General features: G+C 35.8%; 1 protein-coding gene and 1 pseudogene across 5 annotated transcripts in view; one reads left to right on the top strand and one right to left on the bottom strand.

Moving 5' to 3' along the window:
- Positions 1-24,479, bottom strand: part of FER (FER tyrosine kinase) — a 411,880-nt gene that overhangs the window by 145,261 nt on the left and 242,140 nt on the right. The window lies entirely within an intron of this gene.
- On the top strand, positions 10,397-11,656 carry LOC119044343 (60S ribosomal protein L5-like; annotated as a pseudogene).

Here is a 24,479-nt window from a genome sequence, read left to right as displayed (position 1 = left end):
AAAAATCACACCAACAGCCAAGAAATCACAAACTGAATGAGAAAAGATAGTCAACTGACACCAGTGCTAAGACAGATCAGATATTGGAATTATCTGACAGGGACTTAAAAGCAGCCACAAAAATGCTTCCAACAACCAAATTCTCTTAAAACAAATGAAAACAGATTGTCTCAGCAATAGAAACAAAACTTATTTTTAAAAATGAAAAATATAGAAGTGAAAAGGAAAAAAACTCACAGAATGGATTTATAGTAAAGATAACAGAAGCCCTGGCTAGTGTAGCTCAGTGGATTGAGCATGGGCCTGCGAATCAAAGGACCAAGGTTCGATTCCCAGTCAAGGAACATGCCTGGGTTGCAGGCCAGTTCCCAGCAGGGGACGCACAAGAGGCAACCACACATTGATGTTGCTCTCCCTCTCTCCTCCCCTTCCCCTCTAAAGATAATAAAATATTTTTAAAAAGATAACAGAAGATAGAATCACTGAATTAGAGGACAAATCAACAGAATTTACCCAATTTAAACAAAAGAAAATATACTTGGGAGGAATTAAACAATCTAAGGGACCTGTGGGACAATAACAAAAAATCCCATGTTTGTAACACCACAGTTTCTGAAGAGGAGGAGAAAGTGATGCTAAAAGACAATTTAAAAAAATAATGGCTAAAAACTCCCCAAATTTAGTGAAAGACATAAACATACCAATTCAAGAAGCTTAGAGAACATTATGTAGGATGAACCCCAAAACCCAAGCTGAAACATACCAAAGTTAATCTGAAAATTGAAGACAAAGAAGAGTCTGACAGCAGCCGGAGAGAAAGGACACGTCTCCAAGAAAAGACCAATTCAAAGGACCCATTCCTCCTCTGAACCTGGAGATCAGGAGAAAGTTGCACAACATTTTTCGAGTGTTAAAGAAGTGTCACCTGCCACTATGTGTAGGAATGAAGGACAACAACATTCTCAGATGGAGAAAATCTGAAAGGATGTGTTCAAAAATAAATCTAAAATGAGTTCTGATATTTTCTTCCCGCACCGAAGATTGTTTTGTGTACCCAACACTCTAAAGGGGCTGTCACTACAGACAGAAGATTACACAGGATAGGATAGACATAATAAAAGTGGTTGTGGGGCAATTCCACCTTGTTCCCCTTTCACAATAACTCTGTGTGAGGAAAGGATTAACAGAGGAGGTCCATTTTATTCTGTTTCTGCTTATCTTCATAGTCATGATGATGAGCCTTAGTCAAACTGAAAAATGAAGCTACTAGAATGTCTGAAAGTTACTGAGTAATGTTAGTTCACAGGCCTGAAGTGGTGAGCCAAGATGAACACATCAGCATGTTTAAAGTAAACATGAAGAGTGATACGTGCGGCTGGTACCTGGTTGGGGGGTCTTTACCATGGCTGGTCACATGACAGATACGTGATCAACAACCTGTGAGAACTCTGGACTCCAAAGACTCAAATATGACTTCCTGAGCGATGACATACTATAAATGTCTCTGCAATTTGGAGGTGGGGAAAGAAAGACATGCCCATGCAGCTCCTGCATAAATGAAGCAAGGAAGCCTATGTCTCACTTCTCCTTTGCTGCCCCTATTGTTTCTCAGGTGCCCTCTGCTGGGATAAATCTTGGCCTTGAGTATAACTTTATATTAAGTTACGCGAGTCTTTCCAGTCAATCAGTGAACTAGTAGGTGATGGTGGGACCACTAAGGCACTCTGAGGGCTTTGAGGTTTTGAGAGATAAGTTACTCAGGCAAAAAAATGGCAGCACCAGTGTTTGAATCCACATCTTTCTGACAGTGAAAATCGTAACGTTTCTAACTGCAGTGTTTGCCAAAAAATAATAATTTAAAGTAATACATATGACTCTCTCAAGTTCAGAGAATGACTGTCATGCGATTATCAGTTTTAGCTAACTAAAACAATGAATTGTAATATTCTACTTCAATTTTTCAAGTTCTAGTCCTAAAGATTTCTTATTTTTTTAAAAGATTTTATTTATTTTTAGATAGAAGGGGAAGGGAGGAAGAGAAATATCAATGTGTGGTTGCCTCTCTTGCACCTCCTACTGGGGACCTGGCCTACAAACCAGGCATATGCCCTACACTGGAAATCACACCAGTCACCTTTTGGTTTGCACGCCTGCACTCAATCCACTGAGCCACACCAGTGAGGGCGTAAAGATTTCTAACTTCTTATAGTTTATGCTTTGTTTTATGTAGTTTATACTTTTTATACTTTGTTTTCAGCAAATTATTGCTATGTAATCAATTATAGATTGCTCTTCATTCACTTGACTTACTAGATTACAATTCAATTTAGAGCTTTTGCACAATCCTTTTTGGCCAAAATGTAAAATAACAATAAAACTTTCTATTTATAATTAAGTAAAATGGCTTTATATACCTGGCAGAATATAAAGTTTACTTTATATAACCTATAATCTAAAAATACGACTCATGAGGCAATCCAGACCATTCTTTCCAGAAGATGATGACAAAATTTCCCTTTTCCTATAGTAACTCTTTACCAATTTTTCTATAAAATTTAATTTTTTCCTAGTTATTGATTCAAGAGAGAGAGGAAGAGAAACATCAATGTGAAACAGCAACTAGTTGCCTCCTGCACACGTTGAAACAGGGGACCACGCCCACAACCCAGGTATGTGCCCTGACCAGGAATCTAACCAGCAGCCTTTCAGTTTATATAGAATGGCACCCAACCAACTGTGTGACACTGGCCAGAGCCAATATTTCTACAAAATTTAAGGGAATCTACAAAAGTAAGCCATTACTATAGCATGAACATTAAGTTCTTATAAAACCATGTTTAGCCATGATTAGGTAGAAGAGTGGGCATGATTTATAAACTGGAAATAAAACCAATTACAGCTTTAAAATATTAAAAGCTAAATCTTAAATTATTTTGACCTCATGAAAGTAGCTATTTCAAATGAAGTGAACAAAACAGCAAATAAGCAGCTTCTCCTCTGTTCACCTGCAGAAGACAACTAGCCACAATCTGCTGCACCTGCAGGGGACTAATCACGCTTCTTGGTGGACTGCCACAGGGTACAGATGGTCATTATTTACTACGCCAATCGGTCCCTGCCAAATTGCCCTGGGAGGGCTGCACACTGCTTCCTAAAGTCATTCCTTCAAAGTGCTTTACAGGGATACAGGGGCATATTTCAAATTAATCTCAAGCAAATAAGTCAGAGTGATTAGGAGTATGACATAAATAAACACTACACTATGATTCTTATTCAGTTCTCCAGAAAAAAGGCCTACCTAAAAATACTTCTAATGTGGCTGCAAAATGCTCTTATTCTATCTTTATATGTCTTCCTTACATTCAAAATTCAAATAAAAAAGGTTCTCTAAAGAAAATGAGATTTTAATGCAACATTTTCAAATAAAAAATTTTTATTGTATTACTTATGCCTAAAAAAAATAGTAAAATTCACTAATACAAGTATTTCCATGCAAGAGCCAATGTAATGTAGGTCCAACTTGAGAAGGCAGCTGCAGGAAATAGTGGAAATATAAGCTTTACCACATCATGGCTAAATAGACGGGAGTAATCATTCAGTGTAATAGCAAAAAAATGCAAAAATTTAAATATACACTTAAAAAAATCTCTCACCACAAAGATTTAACACCTAAAACAGATGATTTTCTGAACATATCGACAAATGACATTTCAGAGCCTTTATTTTGAAGCCACAAGCCCAACATATAATCCTAAGAAATAATAATTAATGAAATGCCACAATACAGAACATAAAATGATTGTCAGGGGCCATAATTTTTCTACTATTCATACTGAGAAATAATTGCCAACTCTACTTTTCTTTTATACACAGGTTTGCAGTCAGTTCGCTTCATTACTTGCTTAACCTGCTTAGCATATTTGTTCCATTTACAAATCTAAGACATACCAAATTTTTAGAGTTCAGGGATTATTCAGAATTTGATCAGCTTTGTCATTAAAGTTATTAGGGTTACTTTAGAATAAAAATTCTCACTGACAAGTATGCAAAGTAGTCTGCCTGTCTTGTCATTCATTCATTTTGGTAATTGAATACTTGTTTTAATGCTCTATAATTAATTCTAAATAATCCAAAAGCTCTTTTCCCAAAAATGGGTCTCATTTAGAAAGACTTGCATTATTGCCTTAGAAAATATTTAATTATAATTTACAATTTCCAAAAAAAGAGGTTTTGTATGTGTATGGCATACTTTTATCCTGTCTTTATAAAGAGAATTTTAATACTTACTTTTAATTCACATCTACTCAATTTACCTTAGGTGATGAAATTCTGTTTCTATTAGTATAGCATCGATTGAAATAAATGCTGTATGACTCTGGGAACATACACTAATATTTTCCAATTCATCTAAACTTTAGAACATCATTTTTTGACTAACACTGTCAGAGCCAACACTCCAAGGGCAGATGTGCAGCTAGTATATGGAAAAAGAAATGCTGATACATACCTTTCTAAGTTCTGGAAACTGAGTGACTAAAATAACCAGCTAGGAAAATATTCAGGTTCAATTTGATCTAACTCTTACAAGAAACATCTTATTATTCTTCTGTAAATCCCATGTCATAGATTTATCCCTTCTGCTGATGGAATTCAGTTTAACAAACAGAATGTGAAAGGCAAAAAAAAAGGTTCATTACAATGAAAGCAAAGTCTAGATTCTGCTCTTAGGAGATTATTATCCAGTGAGAATATCAAAAAGAAAGGAGGATTAGACAATACGTTTATCCCTCAAGAGCAAAAAAATATGAAAAGTGTAGCTTTTTCCTTTTAGTCTTAGCATCCACCCTTGCTCCTCCCAATAAAGCAAACATTACTGAACCCCAAGGCCACTGTAACACTCTGAGATTTCTTGCTTTCATGCTCCCCTCACAGACATTTTGAAAGCATGAGGAGAGAATTGTTAATGATTTTTAAACATAATTAAGAACCTGTCATCCTTTTTTATTAAAACACTCAAATATTGTCATATTAGTCTTGGAATAAAATGCAAACTCTACCATAGCAAGTGAGGGCATAATCTGGTTCCTACAGATCCCTTTCCTTACCTTATTCCACTCCCTCTTTTGAAGGGCTCTTTTCATTCTTTATATAGACTAAGGTATTGGTTATTGTTTATTCTCAGCTTCTGTATATTTGTATTACTAAGCCACTCTACCTGGAACTTCCTTATCTCTGTAATTTCTTTCATAGGTGACCCTTTTTCATGCTTATGGTCTTTATCTCAAATTTTATCTCCTAAGAAGAGATACAGCCCTGGATGATGTGGCTCAGTGGGTTGAATGCCAGTCTGGGAACTGAAAGGTAGCCAGTTTGATTCCCAATCAGGGCACATGCCTGGGTTATGGGCCAGGTCCCTGGTTCAGGGTGTGTGAGAGGCAACCTACTGATGTCTCTCTCCCTCTCTTTCTCCCCCCCTTTCCCTCCCTCTAAAAAAAATAAGATCTTTAAAGAGAGAGAAGAGATACAGTTTTATCTGACCATCCTTTCTAAAATGGAATTCAAAAGGTAGTACTACATTTCTATATTATGTCATTAACACTTGTGAGGCCCAATATCCCATATCTAAATATGTAAAAGTTATATATATCAACTCAACAAAGTATTAAATATAACATGATCTATCCCATTAGTTTGACAAATATATCTCCCTAACAAAACCTGGAAAGTCAAATATTCACTTCTCAAGAGCTCTGCACTTGAGCATGGCAAAATAGGAAGTCTGCTCCAGGCCTCACACTCTAAGCCTGCCCTCTTTCCTTCTCACTCATGATTCCATCATTTCCTCAAGTGGTCTAGCATACATATGCCTATAGATATCCCATCCTGCACATCCAAACTGCATCCATATATCCCATGGACAGCCCCCCACCTGTTAGCCACCCATCAGGTAAGAGGATGGGTAAGAGGTCCAGGCAGGCCATTGAAGTAGACTCAGGGTGGCTGAGGCAGAGAACTTGAACTCCTAGTGTCAAGGGGCACTTAACAACTACAAATGGCACACATTCCAGATGCTGCAACCCCCTCAATGTAGGCACAGTACAAAGTGGAGCCAGAGTAGAAGCTGTGGAAACTCCTTCTGGGCCTAAGAATGTCATCACTTTGTTTGTCTCCTTTTGTAGAACTATCAACTTACAGTTATCTTTAAATGTATTTACCTTTCTATATCTCCTCCCTCTAAAAGGTAAGCTGCACATATATAAGACCTTTGTCTGTCTTACAATGTCTAACACATACATAGTTGCTATTAAATAAATACTTGTTGGATTAAACTTCTTAACATGACAAAACATGAAAACACAACATTTAGAAAAATACATATATTTTATAAGGTCATGTTTCCCAAATAGGTATCTATCAAATCTATGGAAACTAATCATTTGCATTTCAATTAATCTCATTTGTATGAGACATAGTTTAGTAAACATTATCTACTTTATAAGATGAGATATATGTTGTCTATCTTAAAGCCTTAGTTATTTTATAAATGTATTAAGAAAAATACTGAATCTTTCATTATAAACTAAAAACTAGTGGCAAGAAGAAATTAGCCAATAAGAAAGCTTACTTTGGGAAGAGAATATTCTAATATATACTCTATTCAGCATATTAAAATATCTAAAACATGCATCTAACAAATCAGAACCTAGTAAAGTTAGAATACTAAAAATTCTACTTGTGAGTTAAAATTTCATTAAATTACTTACTTGACAATTATTGAAATATACTATGCATTTTGTATCAAATAGTATCTCCTCAGAGAAATTTTATCTGGCTACAAATTCCTTGTTTTCAAGATTAAAAGAAAGACCCAGGAGGGTTCCACAGCAGAAAACCTGGTACTGTGGCCCTGACAGCATTCTTACTCAGGTCAAAAAAAACCCTTAAAAGACCTATAGTTAGTCCAAACTTAAATTTTACAATGTTCCTGCACACCTGATATAAGTCCTAATGTGTTCATTAAAAGTGATAATAGGATAACACTGAGTGCAGCAAAAAAAAAAAAAAATTCATTTGTCTCTCAATCTAAATGATGAGGTGAGTATGAAATATTTTGGCATTTATGAAAACAGAGTGTAAAGTAACACTAGAATCATTCTGCTTGCTATGTGAAGCAAAACACTTAAAGTAATTTGAATTTACAGGAGAATAAAGGCAAAACGGTCCCTTAATTCTCAGTAAAAAGTATACCAATACCATGATGGACTTCATGCGTTGCAAGTAATAAAAACTTCATTTCATGAAGAGCAGTACCAAATCAAAGAGGATCATTTAAACATATTCTGGTGGTACCAAGTCAAGCCCAGAAGAAAATGCCAAAACTTTTCACCCAATTATTTCATTGCAGTTATCCAACATGTTAAGATAAACAGAAAGAGTTATTTCATCAGTAAGAAGGCATTTTCTCTTGTAAAGTGGCTGAAAGCCAACTTTAAGATTTCTTCACAGTGTTCATGAAAGCAAGAATGCAATTTCTACATGTGAAGTCTTGGCTGCATAAATAAAGTCAGAAAGCAGAGTGCGGAAACAGATTCTAAGCCAGAACTCACAGGGATATATAACAGCTGGATAAAACATAATTAATCTTTCTTACACATCCAGTTCTTTACTCAGGAAAGGTTTCCAGCAAGTTAAATTTGGTAACAGAAAAGCCTCTCCAGGTCATTAAGAAGAAAACTATAACCTGAATATAGTTGTAAAACTACAGATTACTTTCTTACCTGATCTCAAAAAATAATAATTTGATGAAATAGCTGTTTATTATGTAACTAAAAGTAAAAGAATGTTGGCTTCTTTCTTGTTTAAGTTGGCCTTTGGAAGACTTATACATAGAAATTTTGATTTTATTTTTATAATTGTGGTAAAAAATCAAGATATAACCAAATTTAGGATCTATTATACATGACCATAAAATACTATTACTAATTTTTTTAAAGCACAATTTCAAAACAAACTTATTCCACAAATACTGATCTTGCTCAAAACAAGTTTGGGAATCCATTTTAAAATCTGCTTTGAGAACATTTTCAATGTCAATCAATTATCAACCTCTATAAGTAGATTTAATTTTTCATAAAGACAATCATTAACAGTTAAATCTGGTAGTGTGGTAGGTGGTCAAACTTGGTGAAAAATTATTTGACTGAAAAGAAGACTGATTTTAGGTTATTTAAAAAGTTATTAAGCCAATTCCAAAAAAAAATATTTTAAAATAGTTTTAGAACAATGCAGCTTTGTTAGAACTTTTTCTGCATGATTATCTTGATAAAAAGCTATCTCATTATCATCAATATGTTTTAAAGTAGTGTCAGATGAAAAATTAGATATTTATACACCTTATGAAGTGATCACCGTTATATATCAAGTACCCATCAGGTACCATACATACTTATTACAACTCAGTCCCTAGATAGAAGGGAAAAGGACGCCTGGAAAAGGGCTTTCTTTTATTCTTTCTAATGTATCTCCTTGAGCAAAGGAAACAAAGGAAAAATAAACAAATGGTGCTACATCAAACTAAAAAGTTTTGCACAGCAAAAGAAACCATCAACCAAATGAAAAAACAGCCTAATGAATGGGAGAACATATTTACCAACGATACATCTGATATAGGGTTAATATCCCAAATTTATAAAGAACTTATACAACTTAATACTCAAAAGACAAACAACCCAATTTAAAAATGGTCAAAGGACCTGAATAGACACTTCTCCAAAGAAGCCATACAGAAGGCCAACAGACATGAAAACATGCTTGAGGTCACTAATCATTAGAGAAATCCAAATTAAAATCACGATGAAATATCACCTCACATCTGTCAGAATGGCTATCATTAACAAATCAACGAACGAGTGCTTGTAAGGATGTGGAGAAAGGGGAGCCCTTCTGCACTGTTGATGGGAATGCACGTTGGTGCAGCCACTGTGGAAAACCCTGTGGAGACACCTCGGAAAAATTAAAAACAGAATTGCCTCATGACCCAGCAATTCCACTGCTGGGAATATATATGAAGAAACCGGAAATCTGAATTTGAAAGGACATATGTACCCCTATGTTCACTGCAGTGTTAGTTACCACAGCCAAGATCTGGAAACAACCCAAGTGCCCATCAGTAGATGAGTGAATAAAAAGCTGTGGTACATTTACACAGTGGAATACAACTCCACTGTTAAAAAGAAGAAAATCTTACCTTTTATGATATCGTAGATGGACCTGGAGAGTGTTGTACTAAGTGAAATAAGCCAGTCAGAGAAAGACAAATACTGTATGATGCAGAATCTAATGAACAAATAAACAAAGTAGGAACAGACTCATAGATATAAAAAACTGATAACTGTCAGAGGGGAAGGGAGTGGGGAGTTTGGGTGAAAAATGTGAAGGGATTAGCCAAGGGAAAAACACCCAAAAACCGCATAGACATAGACAACACTATGGTGATTACAAGAGGCATAGGGGGTGCAGGGAGGCAGAACAGGGTAAAAAGAGGGCATAAGTGGTGTTGGAAAGAGAGTTGACTTTGGATGAACACACAATACACTATACAAATGATGTACTATAGAATTGTACACTTAAACCTACATAATTTTATTAATCACTATTATCCCAACAAATTCAATTTTAAAAAAAGGACTTTCTCAGCTCACAGTGTCTATATTCTCTTTGTCCACTCACAGGGATCCTGTGGCCCAGTCCTCCAAGAGAAGTGAAAGAAATGTAAATATTCCCTTTCATTCAAGGATACCAAAAGGTAAAGAAAGCAAATCACATATGTAATTGATATTGAAGGTGGCTTCACTTACAGTAAGAAAACCACATTTCTGCTTAAAAATATAGTTTTGCTTATGACTTCCCTTCATCCTAAATTACCATATTATAATACTTTCTGCTTCCCCCAGGTATGATGTACCAATCCTGCCTCAGTGCTCCTTAGTTCTCTGTCCAAGCTTATATTATCACCTGTCACCTTGTAGTATAATTACCTGTTTATTTTTCAGGCTCCTTGGTCAACTGGGAGCTCCTTGAAGGCAGAGGCTTATCTATAGTTCCAGAGTATATCAAGAAGCTATCACATAAAGGGTGGGCTATTAATTTTGCAAAAGTGAAGGGATGAATGTATGCTCCCTCCAACTGTTGCTAGAAAAAGAAAGTCAAGAATTTGCCTCTCCATTGACATCTTAACCACTCTTAATTTCTCTAAAAGTCCATTTTTAAAGACAAAGAAAAATTATTTGATTCCAAGAACTGGTATTTCATGTTTTATGACAAAGGAAACTGATACAGCATAGTTGTAAAAAGTCTTCAATAGAGAATACTTATAAATGGAAATGACACCACCGTGATGACTGCAAAAGGGCGAGCAGATGTTGCTTTCACAAAAATGCTGTACCGCTGTGTTAGAGCCAATGAGCTGATGATGTCGTGTACACACAGACCCAGGGTCCACACGACTATCAGACAACAAGAGCAGCTTTTCCCTGTAGCCAGATTGAGTCTGACATTATTCCTGGAGACACAATATCATGCTTTCACATTAACATTTACAGAGATGTCAGAACAAAATGTTCTTTTAAGAATCAATGTTTCAAAAAGAAAAATCAGCACTTGGGCCATTTTACCACTCAGAGCTATGCTGGGTTTGCAGATCTGTGTTAAGATATGGGTGTGAGTATTCCTTCCACAGACTGGGGTTTGTTAAAGTTGTCAAAAGTAAGGCCTACTTCAAAAGATACCAAGTGAAATTTAGAAGCTGATGACAGGGTAAAACTGATTACTTTGCCCAGAAACCCTTGGTCATCTGGGATGAAAATAAGTATGACACACCCAAATACAGGATGATAGTTCGCGTAACCCATGGAGATATCACTTGCCAGATTTCTTATGCCCGTGTAAAAGGAGATGTGACAGTTAGTGCAGCTTATGCTCATGAACCCCCAAAGTAAGGTGTGAAGGCTGGCCTGACAAATTATGCTGTGACACACTGTACAGGCCGCTGCTGGCCCACAAGCATCTCAATAGGTTGCTCCTGGATAGCTCTGGGAAGGCCCAATGGAGGTGACTGGAGATGAGGACAATGTGGAAAGCACTGATGGTCATCCTGGTGCCTTCACCTGCTATGCTATTAGGTCTACAGGGCTTTGTAGAACTACTACTAGAAATAAAATTCTGGGGCCCCTGAAGCGAGCTGTGGAGGGAGGCTTGTCTATCCCTCACAGTACCAACGATTCCCTAGTTATGATTCAGAAAGCAAGGAATCTAAAGCAGAAATCCATTGGAAACACATCGGGGGTCAGAACACTGCAGATTGCATGCATCACCTGATAGAAGAGAATGAAGATGCTTACAAGACACGATTCTTTCAGTGTATATAAGAACAATGTAACATCAAGACATGATGGAAGAGATGTGTGAGAAAGCTCACGCTGCTATATGAGAAAGTTCAGTCTATGAGAAGGAGCCTCAGAAAGAAGTTAGAAAGAGGCAGGAACATCCCAAAATGTCTCTCGCCCAGAAGAAAGACTGGGTAGCCCAGATGACAAGCTTCCTCAGACCTCAGAACAGGCTGCTGAGAGCTAATAAACCAGACCACAATTTTCTCTGAAGATTTTCAGACAAAGAAATAAACTTATTGACCAAGCACCTAAAAAAATCGATGTTTAAAAATATTACTTTAAGAACAAAGATAACACTAAAGTCTGAAAATGCACTTCACATTCCACGATCAGTACTCTAAAAACAGATTATTTGCCTCCACATGTTCAGCACTGTGAGAATCAGGGCTTTAAGTATGCAAAGAGAGTCTTCCCTTCTACAGTCCCCTGCTTTTGTCATTTTAAATCTATCAAGTAAGACTTGCGTCATTTATTTTTCTTTATTTCATTATACATCATATTCTTATAGACTTTTCTACCATTTACCCTTATGGAATTTTTTTCTTCCTCATTTTAGCAAAAGCAAAAGAGGAGGAAAAAAACGCTTCATACAATTCAAAGGAAATTATAGTTAGTGTTTATTTTCATCTCCTCCTCCGCATTCATTTAATTTCGTATCAAGACACACCTGTCTCTCACAGAGCAAACCTCTCCAATATCGAGTGCTAAGCACACTTTCGATGTAGTGTCATCACCAATAACGCCACACAGGGTTCAAGGAAAGTGACCTTTAGAAAGACTTTCTGAAAAGTATATTACATGAAGAAAAATGACTTTTAAAAATAAAACATTTACTTTGAAACAAATTAAAGAGGCAAGGGATCGCATATATGAGTACCTTCCGCAAAGGACTAAATTAGTAGCAGGGTTGTAGATTTCGCCTCAAAATAAGTAAACGAAATTTTAACTGGCACGCATCAAAGGTGCCAGGCAACAGAAGGCAATGTTGCTGCCTCTGCTATGAAAAGCCAACCAAATAATCCATTCCCCATTTCTCCATAGCCATTCTCTCTTCATTTAATCGTGAACCCAGCAGAGTGGTATTGATCCATTCGAACACTATCTCTGGTGAAATCATTACCTTTACTAACCTAATCTGCTAAGCATTTTAGCAAGCCTAGAAGATCACAATCACAGACATCTTCACAGCAGAAAAGTACTATAAAGTATGTGTTATATAAGCATTATGGATTAAGCCCCTAGAACACAGAAGAATTTTTTGTTTTTGCATATCCATTTCTCCTTTTTCAAAATAAATTCATATTATTTGTGTCAAAAATAAATGTTCAAAACTCAAAAACATTACAATAATAATAGACAAATAAAGAGAACACAGAAACCTGAATAACATCTTGGAGTATAAAATGAAAGTGGGCAAATGTTTAAGATTTATAGGCAGCGTAACTACATGAGTAACTGGACCCTGGAGATGAGCAAAGATAGCCCCAAAATTTAGTTGCATAAATGCAGGTGATAATTAAATGTCATAAATCAAGACATAAAATCCAGAAGAGAAGTCAAGGATGTGGGGTCAGGAATGAAGGTAATGAATTCTGTTTGAGCTATTTTAATTTGGGACACCCAAATCCAGGTGTTGATCCTTAATAATTATCAGTCAGAAGCTTATGAGACTAGTAAGAGAGTGGGAGGAGCACAAACCATGTAAAGAGGAATAGAAATGGAGAGTGAAAATTAAAAACTGAAAGTAGGTTTTCAAAAGTTAAGAATTGCGGCAGACTGTTTAATATCCAATCCAAGTGTGTCTGCTCCTTTGAAATGAGACTTTGCTCTTTCTCCCATCCACACATGGAGTCTCTTCCTCACCTTGAATCTTGGCTGGGATTGTAGCAACAGATTGTGGCAGATGTGGCACTGTGCAAAAGTTATAAAATCTAGACCCCCAAAAGCCTTAAAATTTCTATCTTCAACATCTTAGAGCATCACCTTAAAATCATGATGATGTGAAGAAGACTAGGATAGAAAAACAGCCATTTAAGCTGTCTCAGCTGAGCCCACCCCTTAATTTGTCAGCTGAATGCAAACACGAGTGAGCCCAGGCTAAATCGGCAGAGCTGCCTAGTCAACACACAATCATGAGAAATAAAACACTGTCTTAAGACACAAAGTTTTCAGGGGTGTATTACACAGAAATAACTGACACAAGAACCAACAGGACTGCATCCTGCAAGAAGCAAAAAGCAAAGAAGATAGTTTCTATTAAAAAAGTCAGAATTTTCAAAGAGTAGCAGAAGTTTCAAATAGGCTGACTGAGAAGAGGTCATGAAGCTGGGAAGTCATCTCAGACACTTAAAAGTTCAATTTCTGTAAAGTGGGCAGGGTAGAAGACCAGCCTTTTTTTGATGAGAAAAATTGATGCAATTAGACAGATTACTCTGATAGGTTACTTTATAAAAAGGGAAAGACATGAGCTATTTTAAAAAACTGAAGGGGCAGACTAGTTGAATGAAAGCTTTGGCTGTTACTGTTTGAGATAAAGATAGAATGGCTGAAGAAAAGGCTGTAAGGGGAAAATAAAACTATTTTCTAAAACTAAAGAAAACTGATATCAAAGACCCAAGGGAGGTGAGGAGAGATGGAACAAGGCTGATAAATATCTTAATTTGAACTGCTATAACAACACAGCATGAACTAGGTGGCTTAAAAAACAGAAAAATTTTATATCTCACAGTTCTGGGCGTGCCAGCAGATACAGCGGCTGGTATCTGGTAAGAACCTGGCTCGTAGACCAGCGCCTTCTAGCTGCTTTCTCACAGGGCAGGGAAACAGAGCTTGCCTCTCTCCTTTTTATAAGGACACTAATCCCACCATGGAGGCTCCACCCCCAGGCTCTTAAATAAACCTAATTACCTCCCAAAGGCCCCCTCCTCTTAGTATCATCCCATTGAGGGTTAGGGCCACAAATATGCAGCCCATAACAGTGAGTTAACCACAGAAAATGAAAACCAAAGAACCAGGTGAGGTGAGTGGAAGTGAGCTGGGATAAAGGAGGAAGATGGAGGGTAGAACAGGAAAAAATAATCGTTGGTAGGCATGCACAAGAATTTCTTCTCCACATTTGTAGTAGGAGAAGAAAGCAAGATAATCTGCTAAGGTTGAAGAAACTGAAATTTTAAGAGCTTGGGAAAATGGTAAAGTTTAGAAATAGTTTTATTTTAGTCTAATTTCAGGGGACATTTGAATTACAAAGTAAAACAAAATAGACTTGTTCAAAAAGAAACCTAGATTACAATTTTTCCTCATCTTTAAAAATTACATGTAAATAGCAATCCCCTTCCTCCACTTTCCTGTGGCTACAAACAAAACAAAAATACCTAAGAGAGCTGCTTTTCAGCACAGGTGAAAGCAATATCTTGCTTACGGCTCAGTGAAAACTCTTCATAGCTTTCGCCATTTCACTATCTCATATGGAGGAGTAGAAAGAAAAAGAAAAATCGTTGAACCTCTCCAAGAGGCAAAATCATCATTTATAAAATGAGCTTAACGCTGGTGCTGTCTGACTCATGAGGTGATCTTAGAGTACATCTGAATGAATACTGGTTAAAAAAATAACAATTTCAAAGTATTTACAGTTTGTTTTTCATTCAATTAATTGTGCTAAAAGTGGTCTCCTTAAAAACATGAATTTGTCTTAAGTTATACTCTGGTTGAGAGGAAAAATATTTAGTTAAGATGAGATGACTGATTCACTGATTCTTACGGTGAATGACAACTCCTAGACAGTTTACAACATATAAAAGGGTAGACATGAAGGCAGAAGACAGAGCTTTTGCTTTTAGGGATTTCAACTGGAGGGATATTTAAATTCTGTTTGCCATAGGGGATAAGAGGGGGGGCCATCAAGGAACATGTATGAAGAACACCTGGGAAAGCCAAAGGGGGTGGGGTGAAAATGGAGACACTGCACTTGAACAACAATAAAAATGTTTTAAATCTTTATGTTAATTACTTGGTGAAATATTAACATTTGGTATATATTAGGTTAAATAAAACATTGCAATTATAAAAATATTGTTTGCTACAGTTTCATTTGTGTGAAAGAGCACGTGTAACTAAAATAATGTGTTTCCTGTAGTTTCTCTTGGTATTTCTTTTGAAGTCCCCTGTCCAGACCAGCATTCTTTTCCAACCACTTTATCATATTCTGATTATTGGAACTTAAACATCTTGTGCATATGTATATGTTTGTGTCTGAGTATATATAAATGCTGGAATCTCCCACAAAAAGATGATAAATGCTTAAATGTATGTTTCCCATTTCATGTAAATATAATAGCAACCATTAACAGCCTGCAGATATACAACTGTTAAGGTACTGCAGATATACGTGTCATGTGAGTAGGTATGAATGAACACACACACACACACACACACACACACACACACAAATGGTTATTTTCTCCATTTGCCAACCTTCCGCCCCCTCCAGCCTTTTCTACTCTCTGATCCATTCTACTCTGCTTTGTGTATCACAAAGCTGACTCCTCAGAGGTCATTTTGAAGGGAGTTGATGGACTTCCAATTAGATTCTATTAGAAGATGCAAGGGTAAAAGCAAACACATATGGGTGTTCCTTTCCCACTACTCTCTGGTTTGGTTCGGTGTTTCCAGCAGTTGCAACATATCCTCAGGATTTAAGCTTTTGTTGGGAAGCTCCACCTGTAAAGCACCAGTACATAATGGTAACTATTGTACTGCTAACTATTTCCTCCTTCTCTCCCTTTATTGCTAGGAATAGTAATGCTTTCTGACTATGCTTAGTGTCTAGGAAACTAACCACCCCTAGTTTGCCCCCTTAATCCTACCCATGATTCTATCAATAGTTTTTTTGTTTTGAAAAATCTCTTATTAAAGCCATCTGGGTTGAATTTTGCTTTCTACAAGGGCCTTCACACACACACACACACACACACACACACACACATGTGTACTCATATGTACACAATATGATAGTAAATATATAAATAATAACAGCCAATGACATAATTTCAAATGAAACTAACCACCTAAAATGGCCACAATACTAATTACTTCACGAGGTTCACAATCAGATCCAAAACCAATGTATTTTTGATTTTTCATATTTTGTGACTATAAATCATGTGTGTCTGATAAAAAAATATTGCAAAAAAGGCAACTCTACAATACTTTGCAATATAAATTTTAAAATATTTTAGAAAAAATTTATAACCATGCTGTAAGTAATGTTGTATGGCCTGTTTGTTCAGCTAAAAGCATACTATGATCATATTACCATATTAACTAATGCAAAAAAATCTTTTAATAGACTGCAGAACATTATTTTATGTGAATTTATCATCAGTATCTGTTCCTTTTGAAGACACTGGATTATTTCCAAATTTTTAACTACTGTTTTCAATAATTCCATGAAGATCCCTAAACTTCTAATATGTCTTGATACACACTCCTAGAAGTAGAATTATTGGAGAGAAGGATATGTATATCTTCAAACTACTGACTGATAACCAATAACAATTCTGTGATTATGGAAATGTTCTGTGTCTGCTGTGTGCAACATAGTGCCACTAGCCGCATGTGTCTATTTAGCACTTACAGTGTGGTGAGTGAGACTGAGGAAATATTTAATGTACATAGCCTGCATGGCTAGTGGCTATTTAGTACTGCACAGCACAGTGCTGGAAATCTCAGGTCCAACTGTCATTCAGAAAAGTTGTAGTGATTTACACTTTCATCAGCAGAAAATAAGAGTGCTCATGCCCTCATCTCTTCATGAGCGATGGCATTCATTATTTTCCAATATTTGTCAATTTGATAGGAAAAGACAGAGTGTAATTGCTTTTTAATGTACACTTCTTTGAATACTGGGGTTAAATATTTCATGTTTTCTATCCGGTTTTCTTTCATGAATTATTTTTTTCTTTGCCCATTTTTCTACTAGAGAGTGAGTTTGTTTTTCTTAGAATAAATGCACTCTACATATTAAGTTCATGTGTGCCATATCTGTTGCAGATAATTTTAAATTTTGTTTCTGATGACTTTCGATATACAGAAGTTTTACATTTTAATGCATATTTATCAATCTCACGTTTGTGTTTTTATCCCAAGCCAATTTAGATAAAGTCTCAATCAACTTACACATAATTTATTTATTCATCACCTTTGTGAAAACATAGTTTCAAGATGAAACAATGAATTAATTCTGAAGGTACCACTCCTGCCTCAAACACAGAGCAGTGACAGGTAAAATATAAAAAGAAATGATCAAAAAAGTTGTGCTGAACTCAGAAACAAAACACATAAATACTTAAAAAAAAACAGACACATAAATCGGCAAGTAGGGCTGATGCTGCAAACCTGCTGTGCGTCTGTGTGTTATGTGTCTAGAATTAGAAGTTAGAGCAAAGGATTTCCTCTTAGTAAAAGGAACTAAAACTAGATCGAAGAACCCAGCGTGCAACAACAAAGATGCAAGTCATAGTGAAAACCAAGACAGGCAATACATATTGGAAAAAGGGTTAATTTCTCCAGTAATTATGGGGATACAACTGAAACTATGTGTCAAAATGGCAAAAATAGTAAGTATGGTTCAGATGATGGGGAATAAAAACTCTTTTTGCCCTACGAATAGAACTATAAATCAGCACAAACACTCAGCAATGTCTAACAAAACTAAGAATGTGCACACCCTTTCCTCTTACTGCTCCACTTCCAGGTGTGAATCACAGGAGAAACTCTCACACCCATCTCACAGCTACACAGGATGCTCTTTACACATTGTTTGTGTTAGTGAAAATTAAAATCAAAACAAAAATAAAAATATTAAAATATTCATGACCAGGAAAATGTATAATTATGTTGGATCCATAAAATTTAAGCTGATTTAAAAATTAAAACCAGTTTAAATAAATCAACCAGAGCTACACAACAACATGGGCAAATACAATTTAAAAAAATGTCCAGTAAAAAAATCAAGTGGTAGAATGATAAAGTTCTATAAAAATTGAAAAACATGCAACAAATATAAAATATCCAAAAAACCCAAAAACAACCACAGCATGTGTCCAGTGCAAATATCATAGTACTGTTATAGAACACAAATTAAAGGGAAAATAAATCAGAGAAGTGGGCAACACTAGGAGTAGAAAAAAAGGAATAGAATCAAGGAGGGCTTCAAGTTTATCCATATTGTTACAACTGTTATTTCTAAAACACTTCAAGTATGGTATAATGTTTGAAAAAAATTAAAAGGAGTTTTCATATAGATATTATAATTTCATTCTCTACATATATTTCAAATATAATGTTTGAAACAATGTATATTTTAAAACAAACTAACAAAAGGAGAACCTACAAAGAATTCTCTAGAATCTTTTTCAAAATACAAAAGTATTAATTACTTAAAAAATAATTTGAATGGTAACTTCAGTAACAAACAAGATGGAATTCCTACTACCATCAATCTCTCCTACTGACGACAACAAAATTTTGGACAAAACAGAAAAGCCAATTATATGAGAAAACTGAAAAGATACAAATGGCAGGCAGACTGGAGAGGAGATGAAAAACTTGTAAAAACACATAGCAAGTGTGAGTTTCCTGGTTATTTTTTTTCTATTGTATCCTGACATTGACCCCAAGGAGAACTCACAAAAGAAATACATAGCAGGAAAGGGCACAAAAAACCGGAAAGAATCCCTGCTTTCTGGCCAGGAGACCAGAAAAATACGCCTCAATTATGAGCCAGAGAGTGGAGAGAGATCATCTCCCTCCATTTCCCCCGTTCTTCACTCCCAGGCCTTCTCTTCCTGAAAGTGGTTGCAGTCATAGATCAGAAGGGTGGTGGCAATGAGGGAGGCAACAAAATCCCCAAAATGGAAGAGGAAAAGGCAACCGGTGGTCCCAAAAGTGATGGGAGGAAATATTGGTGTTTTTCTGTTGCTTTTCTTTGCCATTTACCCCAACTGGTACCCCTGATCAAGTGGAACTGCTCAGCAGCAAGAACTTCTGAAACTACAAGAGAACTCCACAGCCTCCCTCCCCCCATATTAATGGAATAAATAAGGACAAATGGAAAAAGAGAGTATTGTGGACATCTTGAAATGGAGAAAGCTGGAGATGACCCAGAATTATATGACAAAACACAGTGTTAGAAGGAATCTGTCCATGGCATTTTAACTAATTTTGGACTATCTTCTAAAGATGTTTACATAGCAGACAACCTTAGAAGCTAGGAACAGAGTCTTCCCTTATGATGGGTGGGGAAGGGAAACTGATGAAAAGTTCAAACTGCCTGCTACACCATGAGTACCATGACTGTTTGCAGCCCTTTGGGCCAGGTGTTTCTTTCCCAATAAAGTGTGGCAAACAAATGTAGAAACAACCCAACATACTGCTTTTAGGAACTGCCTAACCACTTGAAACACAAGTGCCAGGCTCACCTGTCAGCTGCACACACTTTATGATTTTATTTACATAACACTGTGGAAAAGGCAAACTGATAAGGACAGAAAAAAGATCAGTAGTTGCAGGGGCCAAGGGTACAGGTCAACAACAAAAAGGTAGAATAAAAAAGCTTTGTGGGTTGAAGTAATAGTGCTGGATTTTGATTGTGACAGTGGTCACATGACTTGCAATATCTGTCAAAACTGAGAGAACTATATACTAAAGAGTGAACTTTACTGCATGTACCTTTTAAAATAGTACATATATGAAAACATTAATTTGAAATGACCTGTATGCAGAAAACTACACAGCACTGAAGAAAGAAATCAGGGAAGACACAAAACAAATGGAAACATATACCTTGTTCATGGATTGGAAGAATTAACATCATCAAAATGTCCATACTACCCAAAGCAATATACAGATTCAATGCAATACCTATTAAAGCACCAATGGCATATTTCACAGACATAGAACAAACACTTCAAAAATTTATATGGAACCATAAATTACCCCGAATAGCAGCTGCACTTTTGAGAAAGAAGAACAAATTAAGAGGGATCACAATACCTGATATCAAACTATATTACAAGGCCACTGTAATTAAAACAGCCTGGTACTGGCATAAAAACAGGCACATAGACCAATGGAACAGAACAGAGAGCCCAGAAATCAACCCAACTCTCTACAGTCAATTAATATTCGACAAAGGGGGCAGTAACATCAAATGGAGTAAAGATCGCCTCTTCAACAAATGGTGTTGGGAGAACTGGACAGCTACGTGCAAAAAGTGAAACTTGAGCACAAACTTACACCATACATCAAAATAAATTCAAGGTGGATAAAAGACTTAAATATAAGCCATGACACCATTAAAGTCCTAGAGGAAAACATGGGCAAGAAAATCTTAGATATTTCACACAGCAACATTTTTACCGATATGTCCCCTAGAGCAAGGAATATACAGGAAAGAATAAACAAATGGGATCTCATCAAAATAAAAAGCTTCTGCATGGCTAAAGAAAACAGTATTAAATTAAAAAGACAACCAACTGTATGGGAAAACATATTTGCCAATGATACCTCAGACAAAGGTTTAATCTCCAAAATATACAAAGAACTTACATGACTCCACTCTAAGAAGACATTTAACCCAATTAAAAAATGGGAAAAGGACTTGAACAGACACTTCTCCAAGGAGGACATACAGAGGATCCAGAGACACATGAAAAGATGCTCAATATCGCTAGCTATCAGAGAGATGCAAATTAAAACCACAATGAGATACCACTTTACACCGGTCAGGATGGCTATCATAAACAAAGCAATAAACAACAAATGTTGGAGAGGTTGTGGGGAAAAGGGGACCTTAGTTCACTGTTGGTGGGATTGCAGACTAGTACAACCATTATGGAAAACAGTATGGAATTTTCTCAGAAAAATAAAAACCGATCTGCCTTTTGACCCAGCAATTCCCCTGTAGGATTATATCCTAAGAATCCTAAAACATCAATTTCAAAGAACCTACGCACCACAATGTTCATAGCAGCCCAATTTACAATAGCCAAGAGTTGGAAGCAACCTAGGTGCCCGTCAGTAAATGAATGGATCAAAAAACTGTGGTACATATACATAATGGAATTCTATGCTGCAGAAAGAAAGAAGGAGCTCCTACCCTTTGCAACAGCATGGATGGAAATGGAAAACATTATGCTGAGTGAAATAAGCCAGGTGTTGAAAGAAAAACACCATATGATCTCACCTTTAACAGGAAGCTAAACAACAAAATGAATAAGCAAACAGAATAAAAACAAAGACACTGAAATAGAGAACAAGGGGACAGTGACCAGAGGGGAGAGGGAAGGGAATTTAAGGGGGGGAAAGGGGAGGGATTTGGAGAACAAATAGGAAGGACACAGGGACAAGAACTAAGGGGGGTGGAAATGGGAGGGAGGTGGGGAGCACAGGGCGGGGGCAGGGCTGAGATGGGAGAAATAGACAAAAAACTGTACTTGAAAAATAACTAAATAAAAAAAAAGAAATTAACATTTTTAATTCCAAAAAGCCATTTGGAAGTTCACATTCACTTAAAAGTTCAAAACATTAACTCACAAAATGATATGCTACACAGATTAGTTAATATAGAATATGAAAATATTAACTCATTAATACTGGTAATGACATATAACAAAAATTTCACAGATTTAGAATACATTTGTTATTTGGTATTCCTACTTCTAGACCAAAAACTAATAGGTAGCATTATTCCTATTGTCCCTGATTTTTCCTTTGAGGTATTAAATACAGGAAAAAATACCACAATTTCCCTTTCTATGTCCTTTATCTAAGTTTCTTCTCTTATCTTATTTTGGCTTTTTTAATCTTAACCTTTCACTAACTCTTTGTCACTTTCTATTTTAATAGACACTAGATTTTACTCCTTAAGGACTTTGCTATCTGTTCCAGCTCTTTAATACTGTTTACCTCAGTTGGTACTATTCATTTTATTTATTGTCACTATTTCTTTTTTTTTTTTTAATTTAGTTACTTTTCAAGTACATTTTTTTTTTTCTTTCCCTTCCCCCCCCCTCCCGGTCTCCCCCCTCCCTCCCATTCCCCCCCATCCCCAGTCCTCAACTCTGTGTCTTTCATACTTGTTCCTCAAAATCCCTCCCCCTTTTTCCCCTTAAGTTCCCTTCCCTCTCCCCTCTGGTCGCTGCCCACTTGTTCTCTATTTCAGCGTCTTTGTTTTTATTCTGTTTGCTTGTTTGTTTTATTCTTATTGTCACTATTTCTTAATGTTCATCAAGCATCCGCACAATGTATAGGGCACAAAATGATATTTAAATGTCAAATATCAAACTCAAAGTTCCTGTCCTTTCATTCACCTTCAAAACTGTCTCAAGTATGACATTAAGCTTTTGATTTAAAGACAGAAAAGGTTGGATTTGGGGGCAATATATTTTTTTCAATTTTTAATATCAAAGAAACTTTCTCATCTTGAATTTGACATGTATGAAGGGGACAAAAAACTAGAATTATTCAGCCACAGGAAGAGAAAACTTTAAGATGATTTAATATACATCTGTGGCTAAGCTACAGGTTAAGGCCTTGAAATTGCTAAGAGAATATACCAAGTGCTAAAAAAAAAAATTCAGCACTTCATGAATGAATAAATGAACAAATGAATAAATGAATAAAAATGAATAAAGAAAGAGGTCTTGAAGTACAGAAAAAAAGTTCATTTCTTTGAGATTACAAATTTTGGAGAAGTGTGATATAAACAGCAGTCCAAAAAAATCATATATAACTCTTAAAATGTGAAATTGAAGTTGGCCTGCCTATTTGAAAAGTTTCTTATTTCTAGTAATGCTATACATTTTCATTAACTTTTAGAGCTTTACATATACACGAACAAACCAACAATTTTTAGTTAATATGAGGTTTGTAAGTTTGTTTGTTTTAGAGGGAACATAATTTACTGTCTGTAATCACTCAGGATTACAAAATATAGCTATACTTTTTTCCCTTTGCCTAACTAATAATGAGACTAATTAAACCATGTAGTAATTAATTCAGCTTCTTTAGTGATAAGCTAAAAACAGGTGAAATACACATGCAATATACATGCACATACATATCCTGTGTGTTTGTAACCTGGGTGTTTAATCTCAATGTCGACATTTTCCCAATACATTGTATTACTAATAATATTCTTCCTGACTCATTACAAATAAGAGTACCACTGCATACGCAAATATGTGTGTATAAACATAAATTATTTATGTTAAATTCACAGGCACAATGTGTAAATTCATACTTAATTCTAATATTTAACAAAGTCTTATTTCATGCCACATAAGTTCTGTACATATTTTAATGCTAAGAGTAGAGTACTAAAACTATTTTAGTAATTCTTAGTGTGAAAAATTACGAATATTAATCTAAAATATGTTTCAGTTTTGCAATATTTTTGGGTAGAGGGTCTGTAGATTGCTTGATTTCATTTGAGTTTCATTTTATAGATACAAATGAGAATGACTTACCTCTGTATTTTACTGAATGATTACTCTTGTCATTTTCTCACTTATTTCTGGCCCATAAAAGATGTATTTTCCATGTCTCTCTTGAGATTGTTACCCATCTTATCTGTTTCAACTCCCCATTTATGCCTCTACATTTATACAGTATCATCATAGTTTCTGTTAACCTATCCATTTCCTTCATTCTGTTTTCACTTGCACATTTTCAAATCTCCTTGCCTTTCTTTTTTGCACTTCATTGAACTGTATTAGTTGGCAGTTTGGGTGGCAAGTACACACACGTATATGCCAATGCCTATAGCAAGTGTCATCCTAATGTTCAAAGCTGAAATACTGCTATGTCTAAAGGAAAATGTAGTAGTTATATAATTGTATTATACAGCTTTTTCTCTATTAACAAATGTATAATTGACAAAAAGGACTTTAAAAGCAAAACTATAGTAAGAGACAAAGAAGGAAACTACATAAAGCTAACTATACATACAACAAGAGGATATAACCCTAGTGA

This window comes from Artibeus jamaicensis, unplaced genomic scaffold (assembly GCF_021234435.1).
Source record: "Artibeus jamaicensis isolate MK-2021 breed Jamaican fruit bat unplaced genomic scaffold, CSHL_Jam_final contig_402, whole genome shotgun sequence".
In the NCBI taxonomy this organism is placed as follows: domain Eukaryota; kingdom Metazoa; phylum Chordata; class Mammalia; order Chiroptera; family Phyllostomidae; genus Artibeus; species Artibeus jamaicensis.
This window is presented reverse-complemented; position numbering and strand designations above follow the sequence as displayed.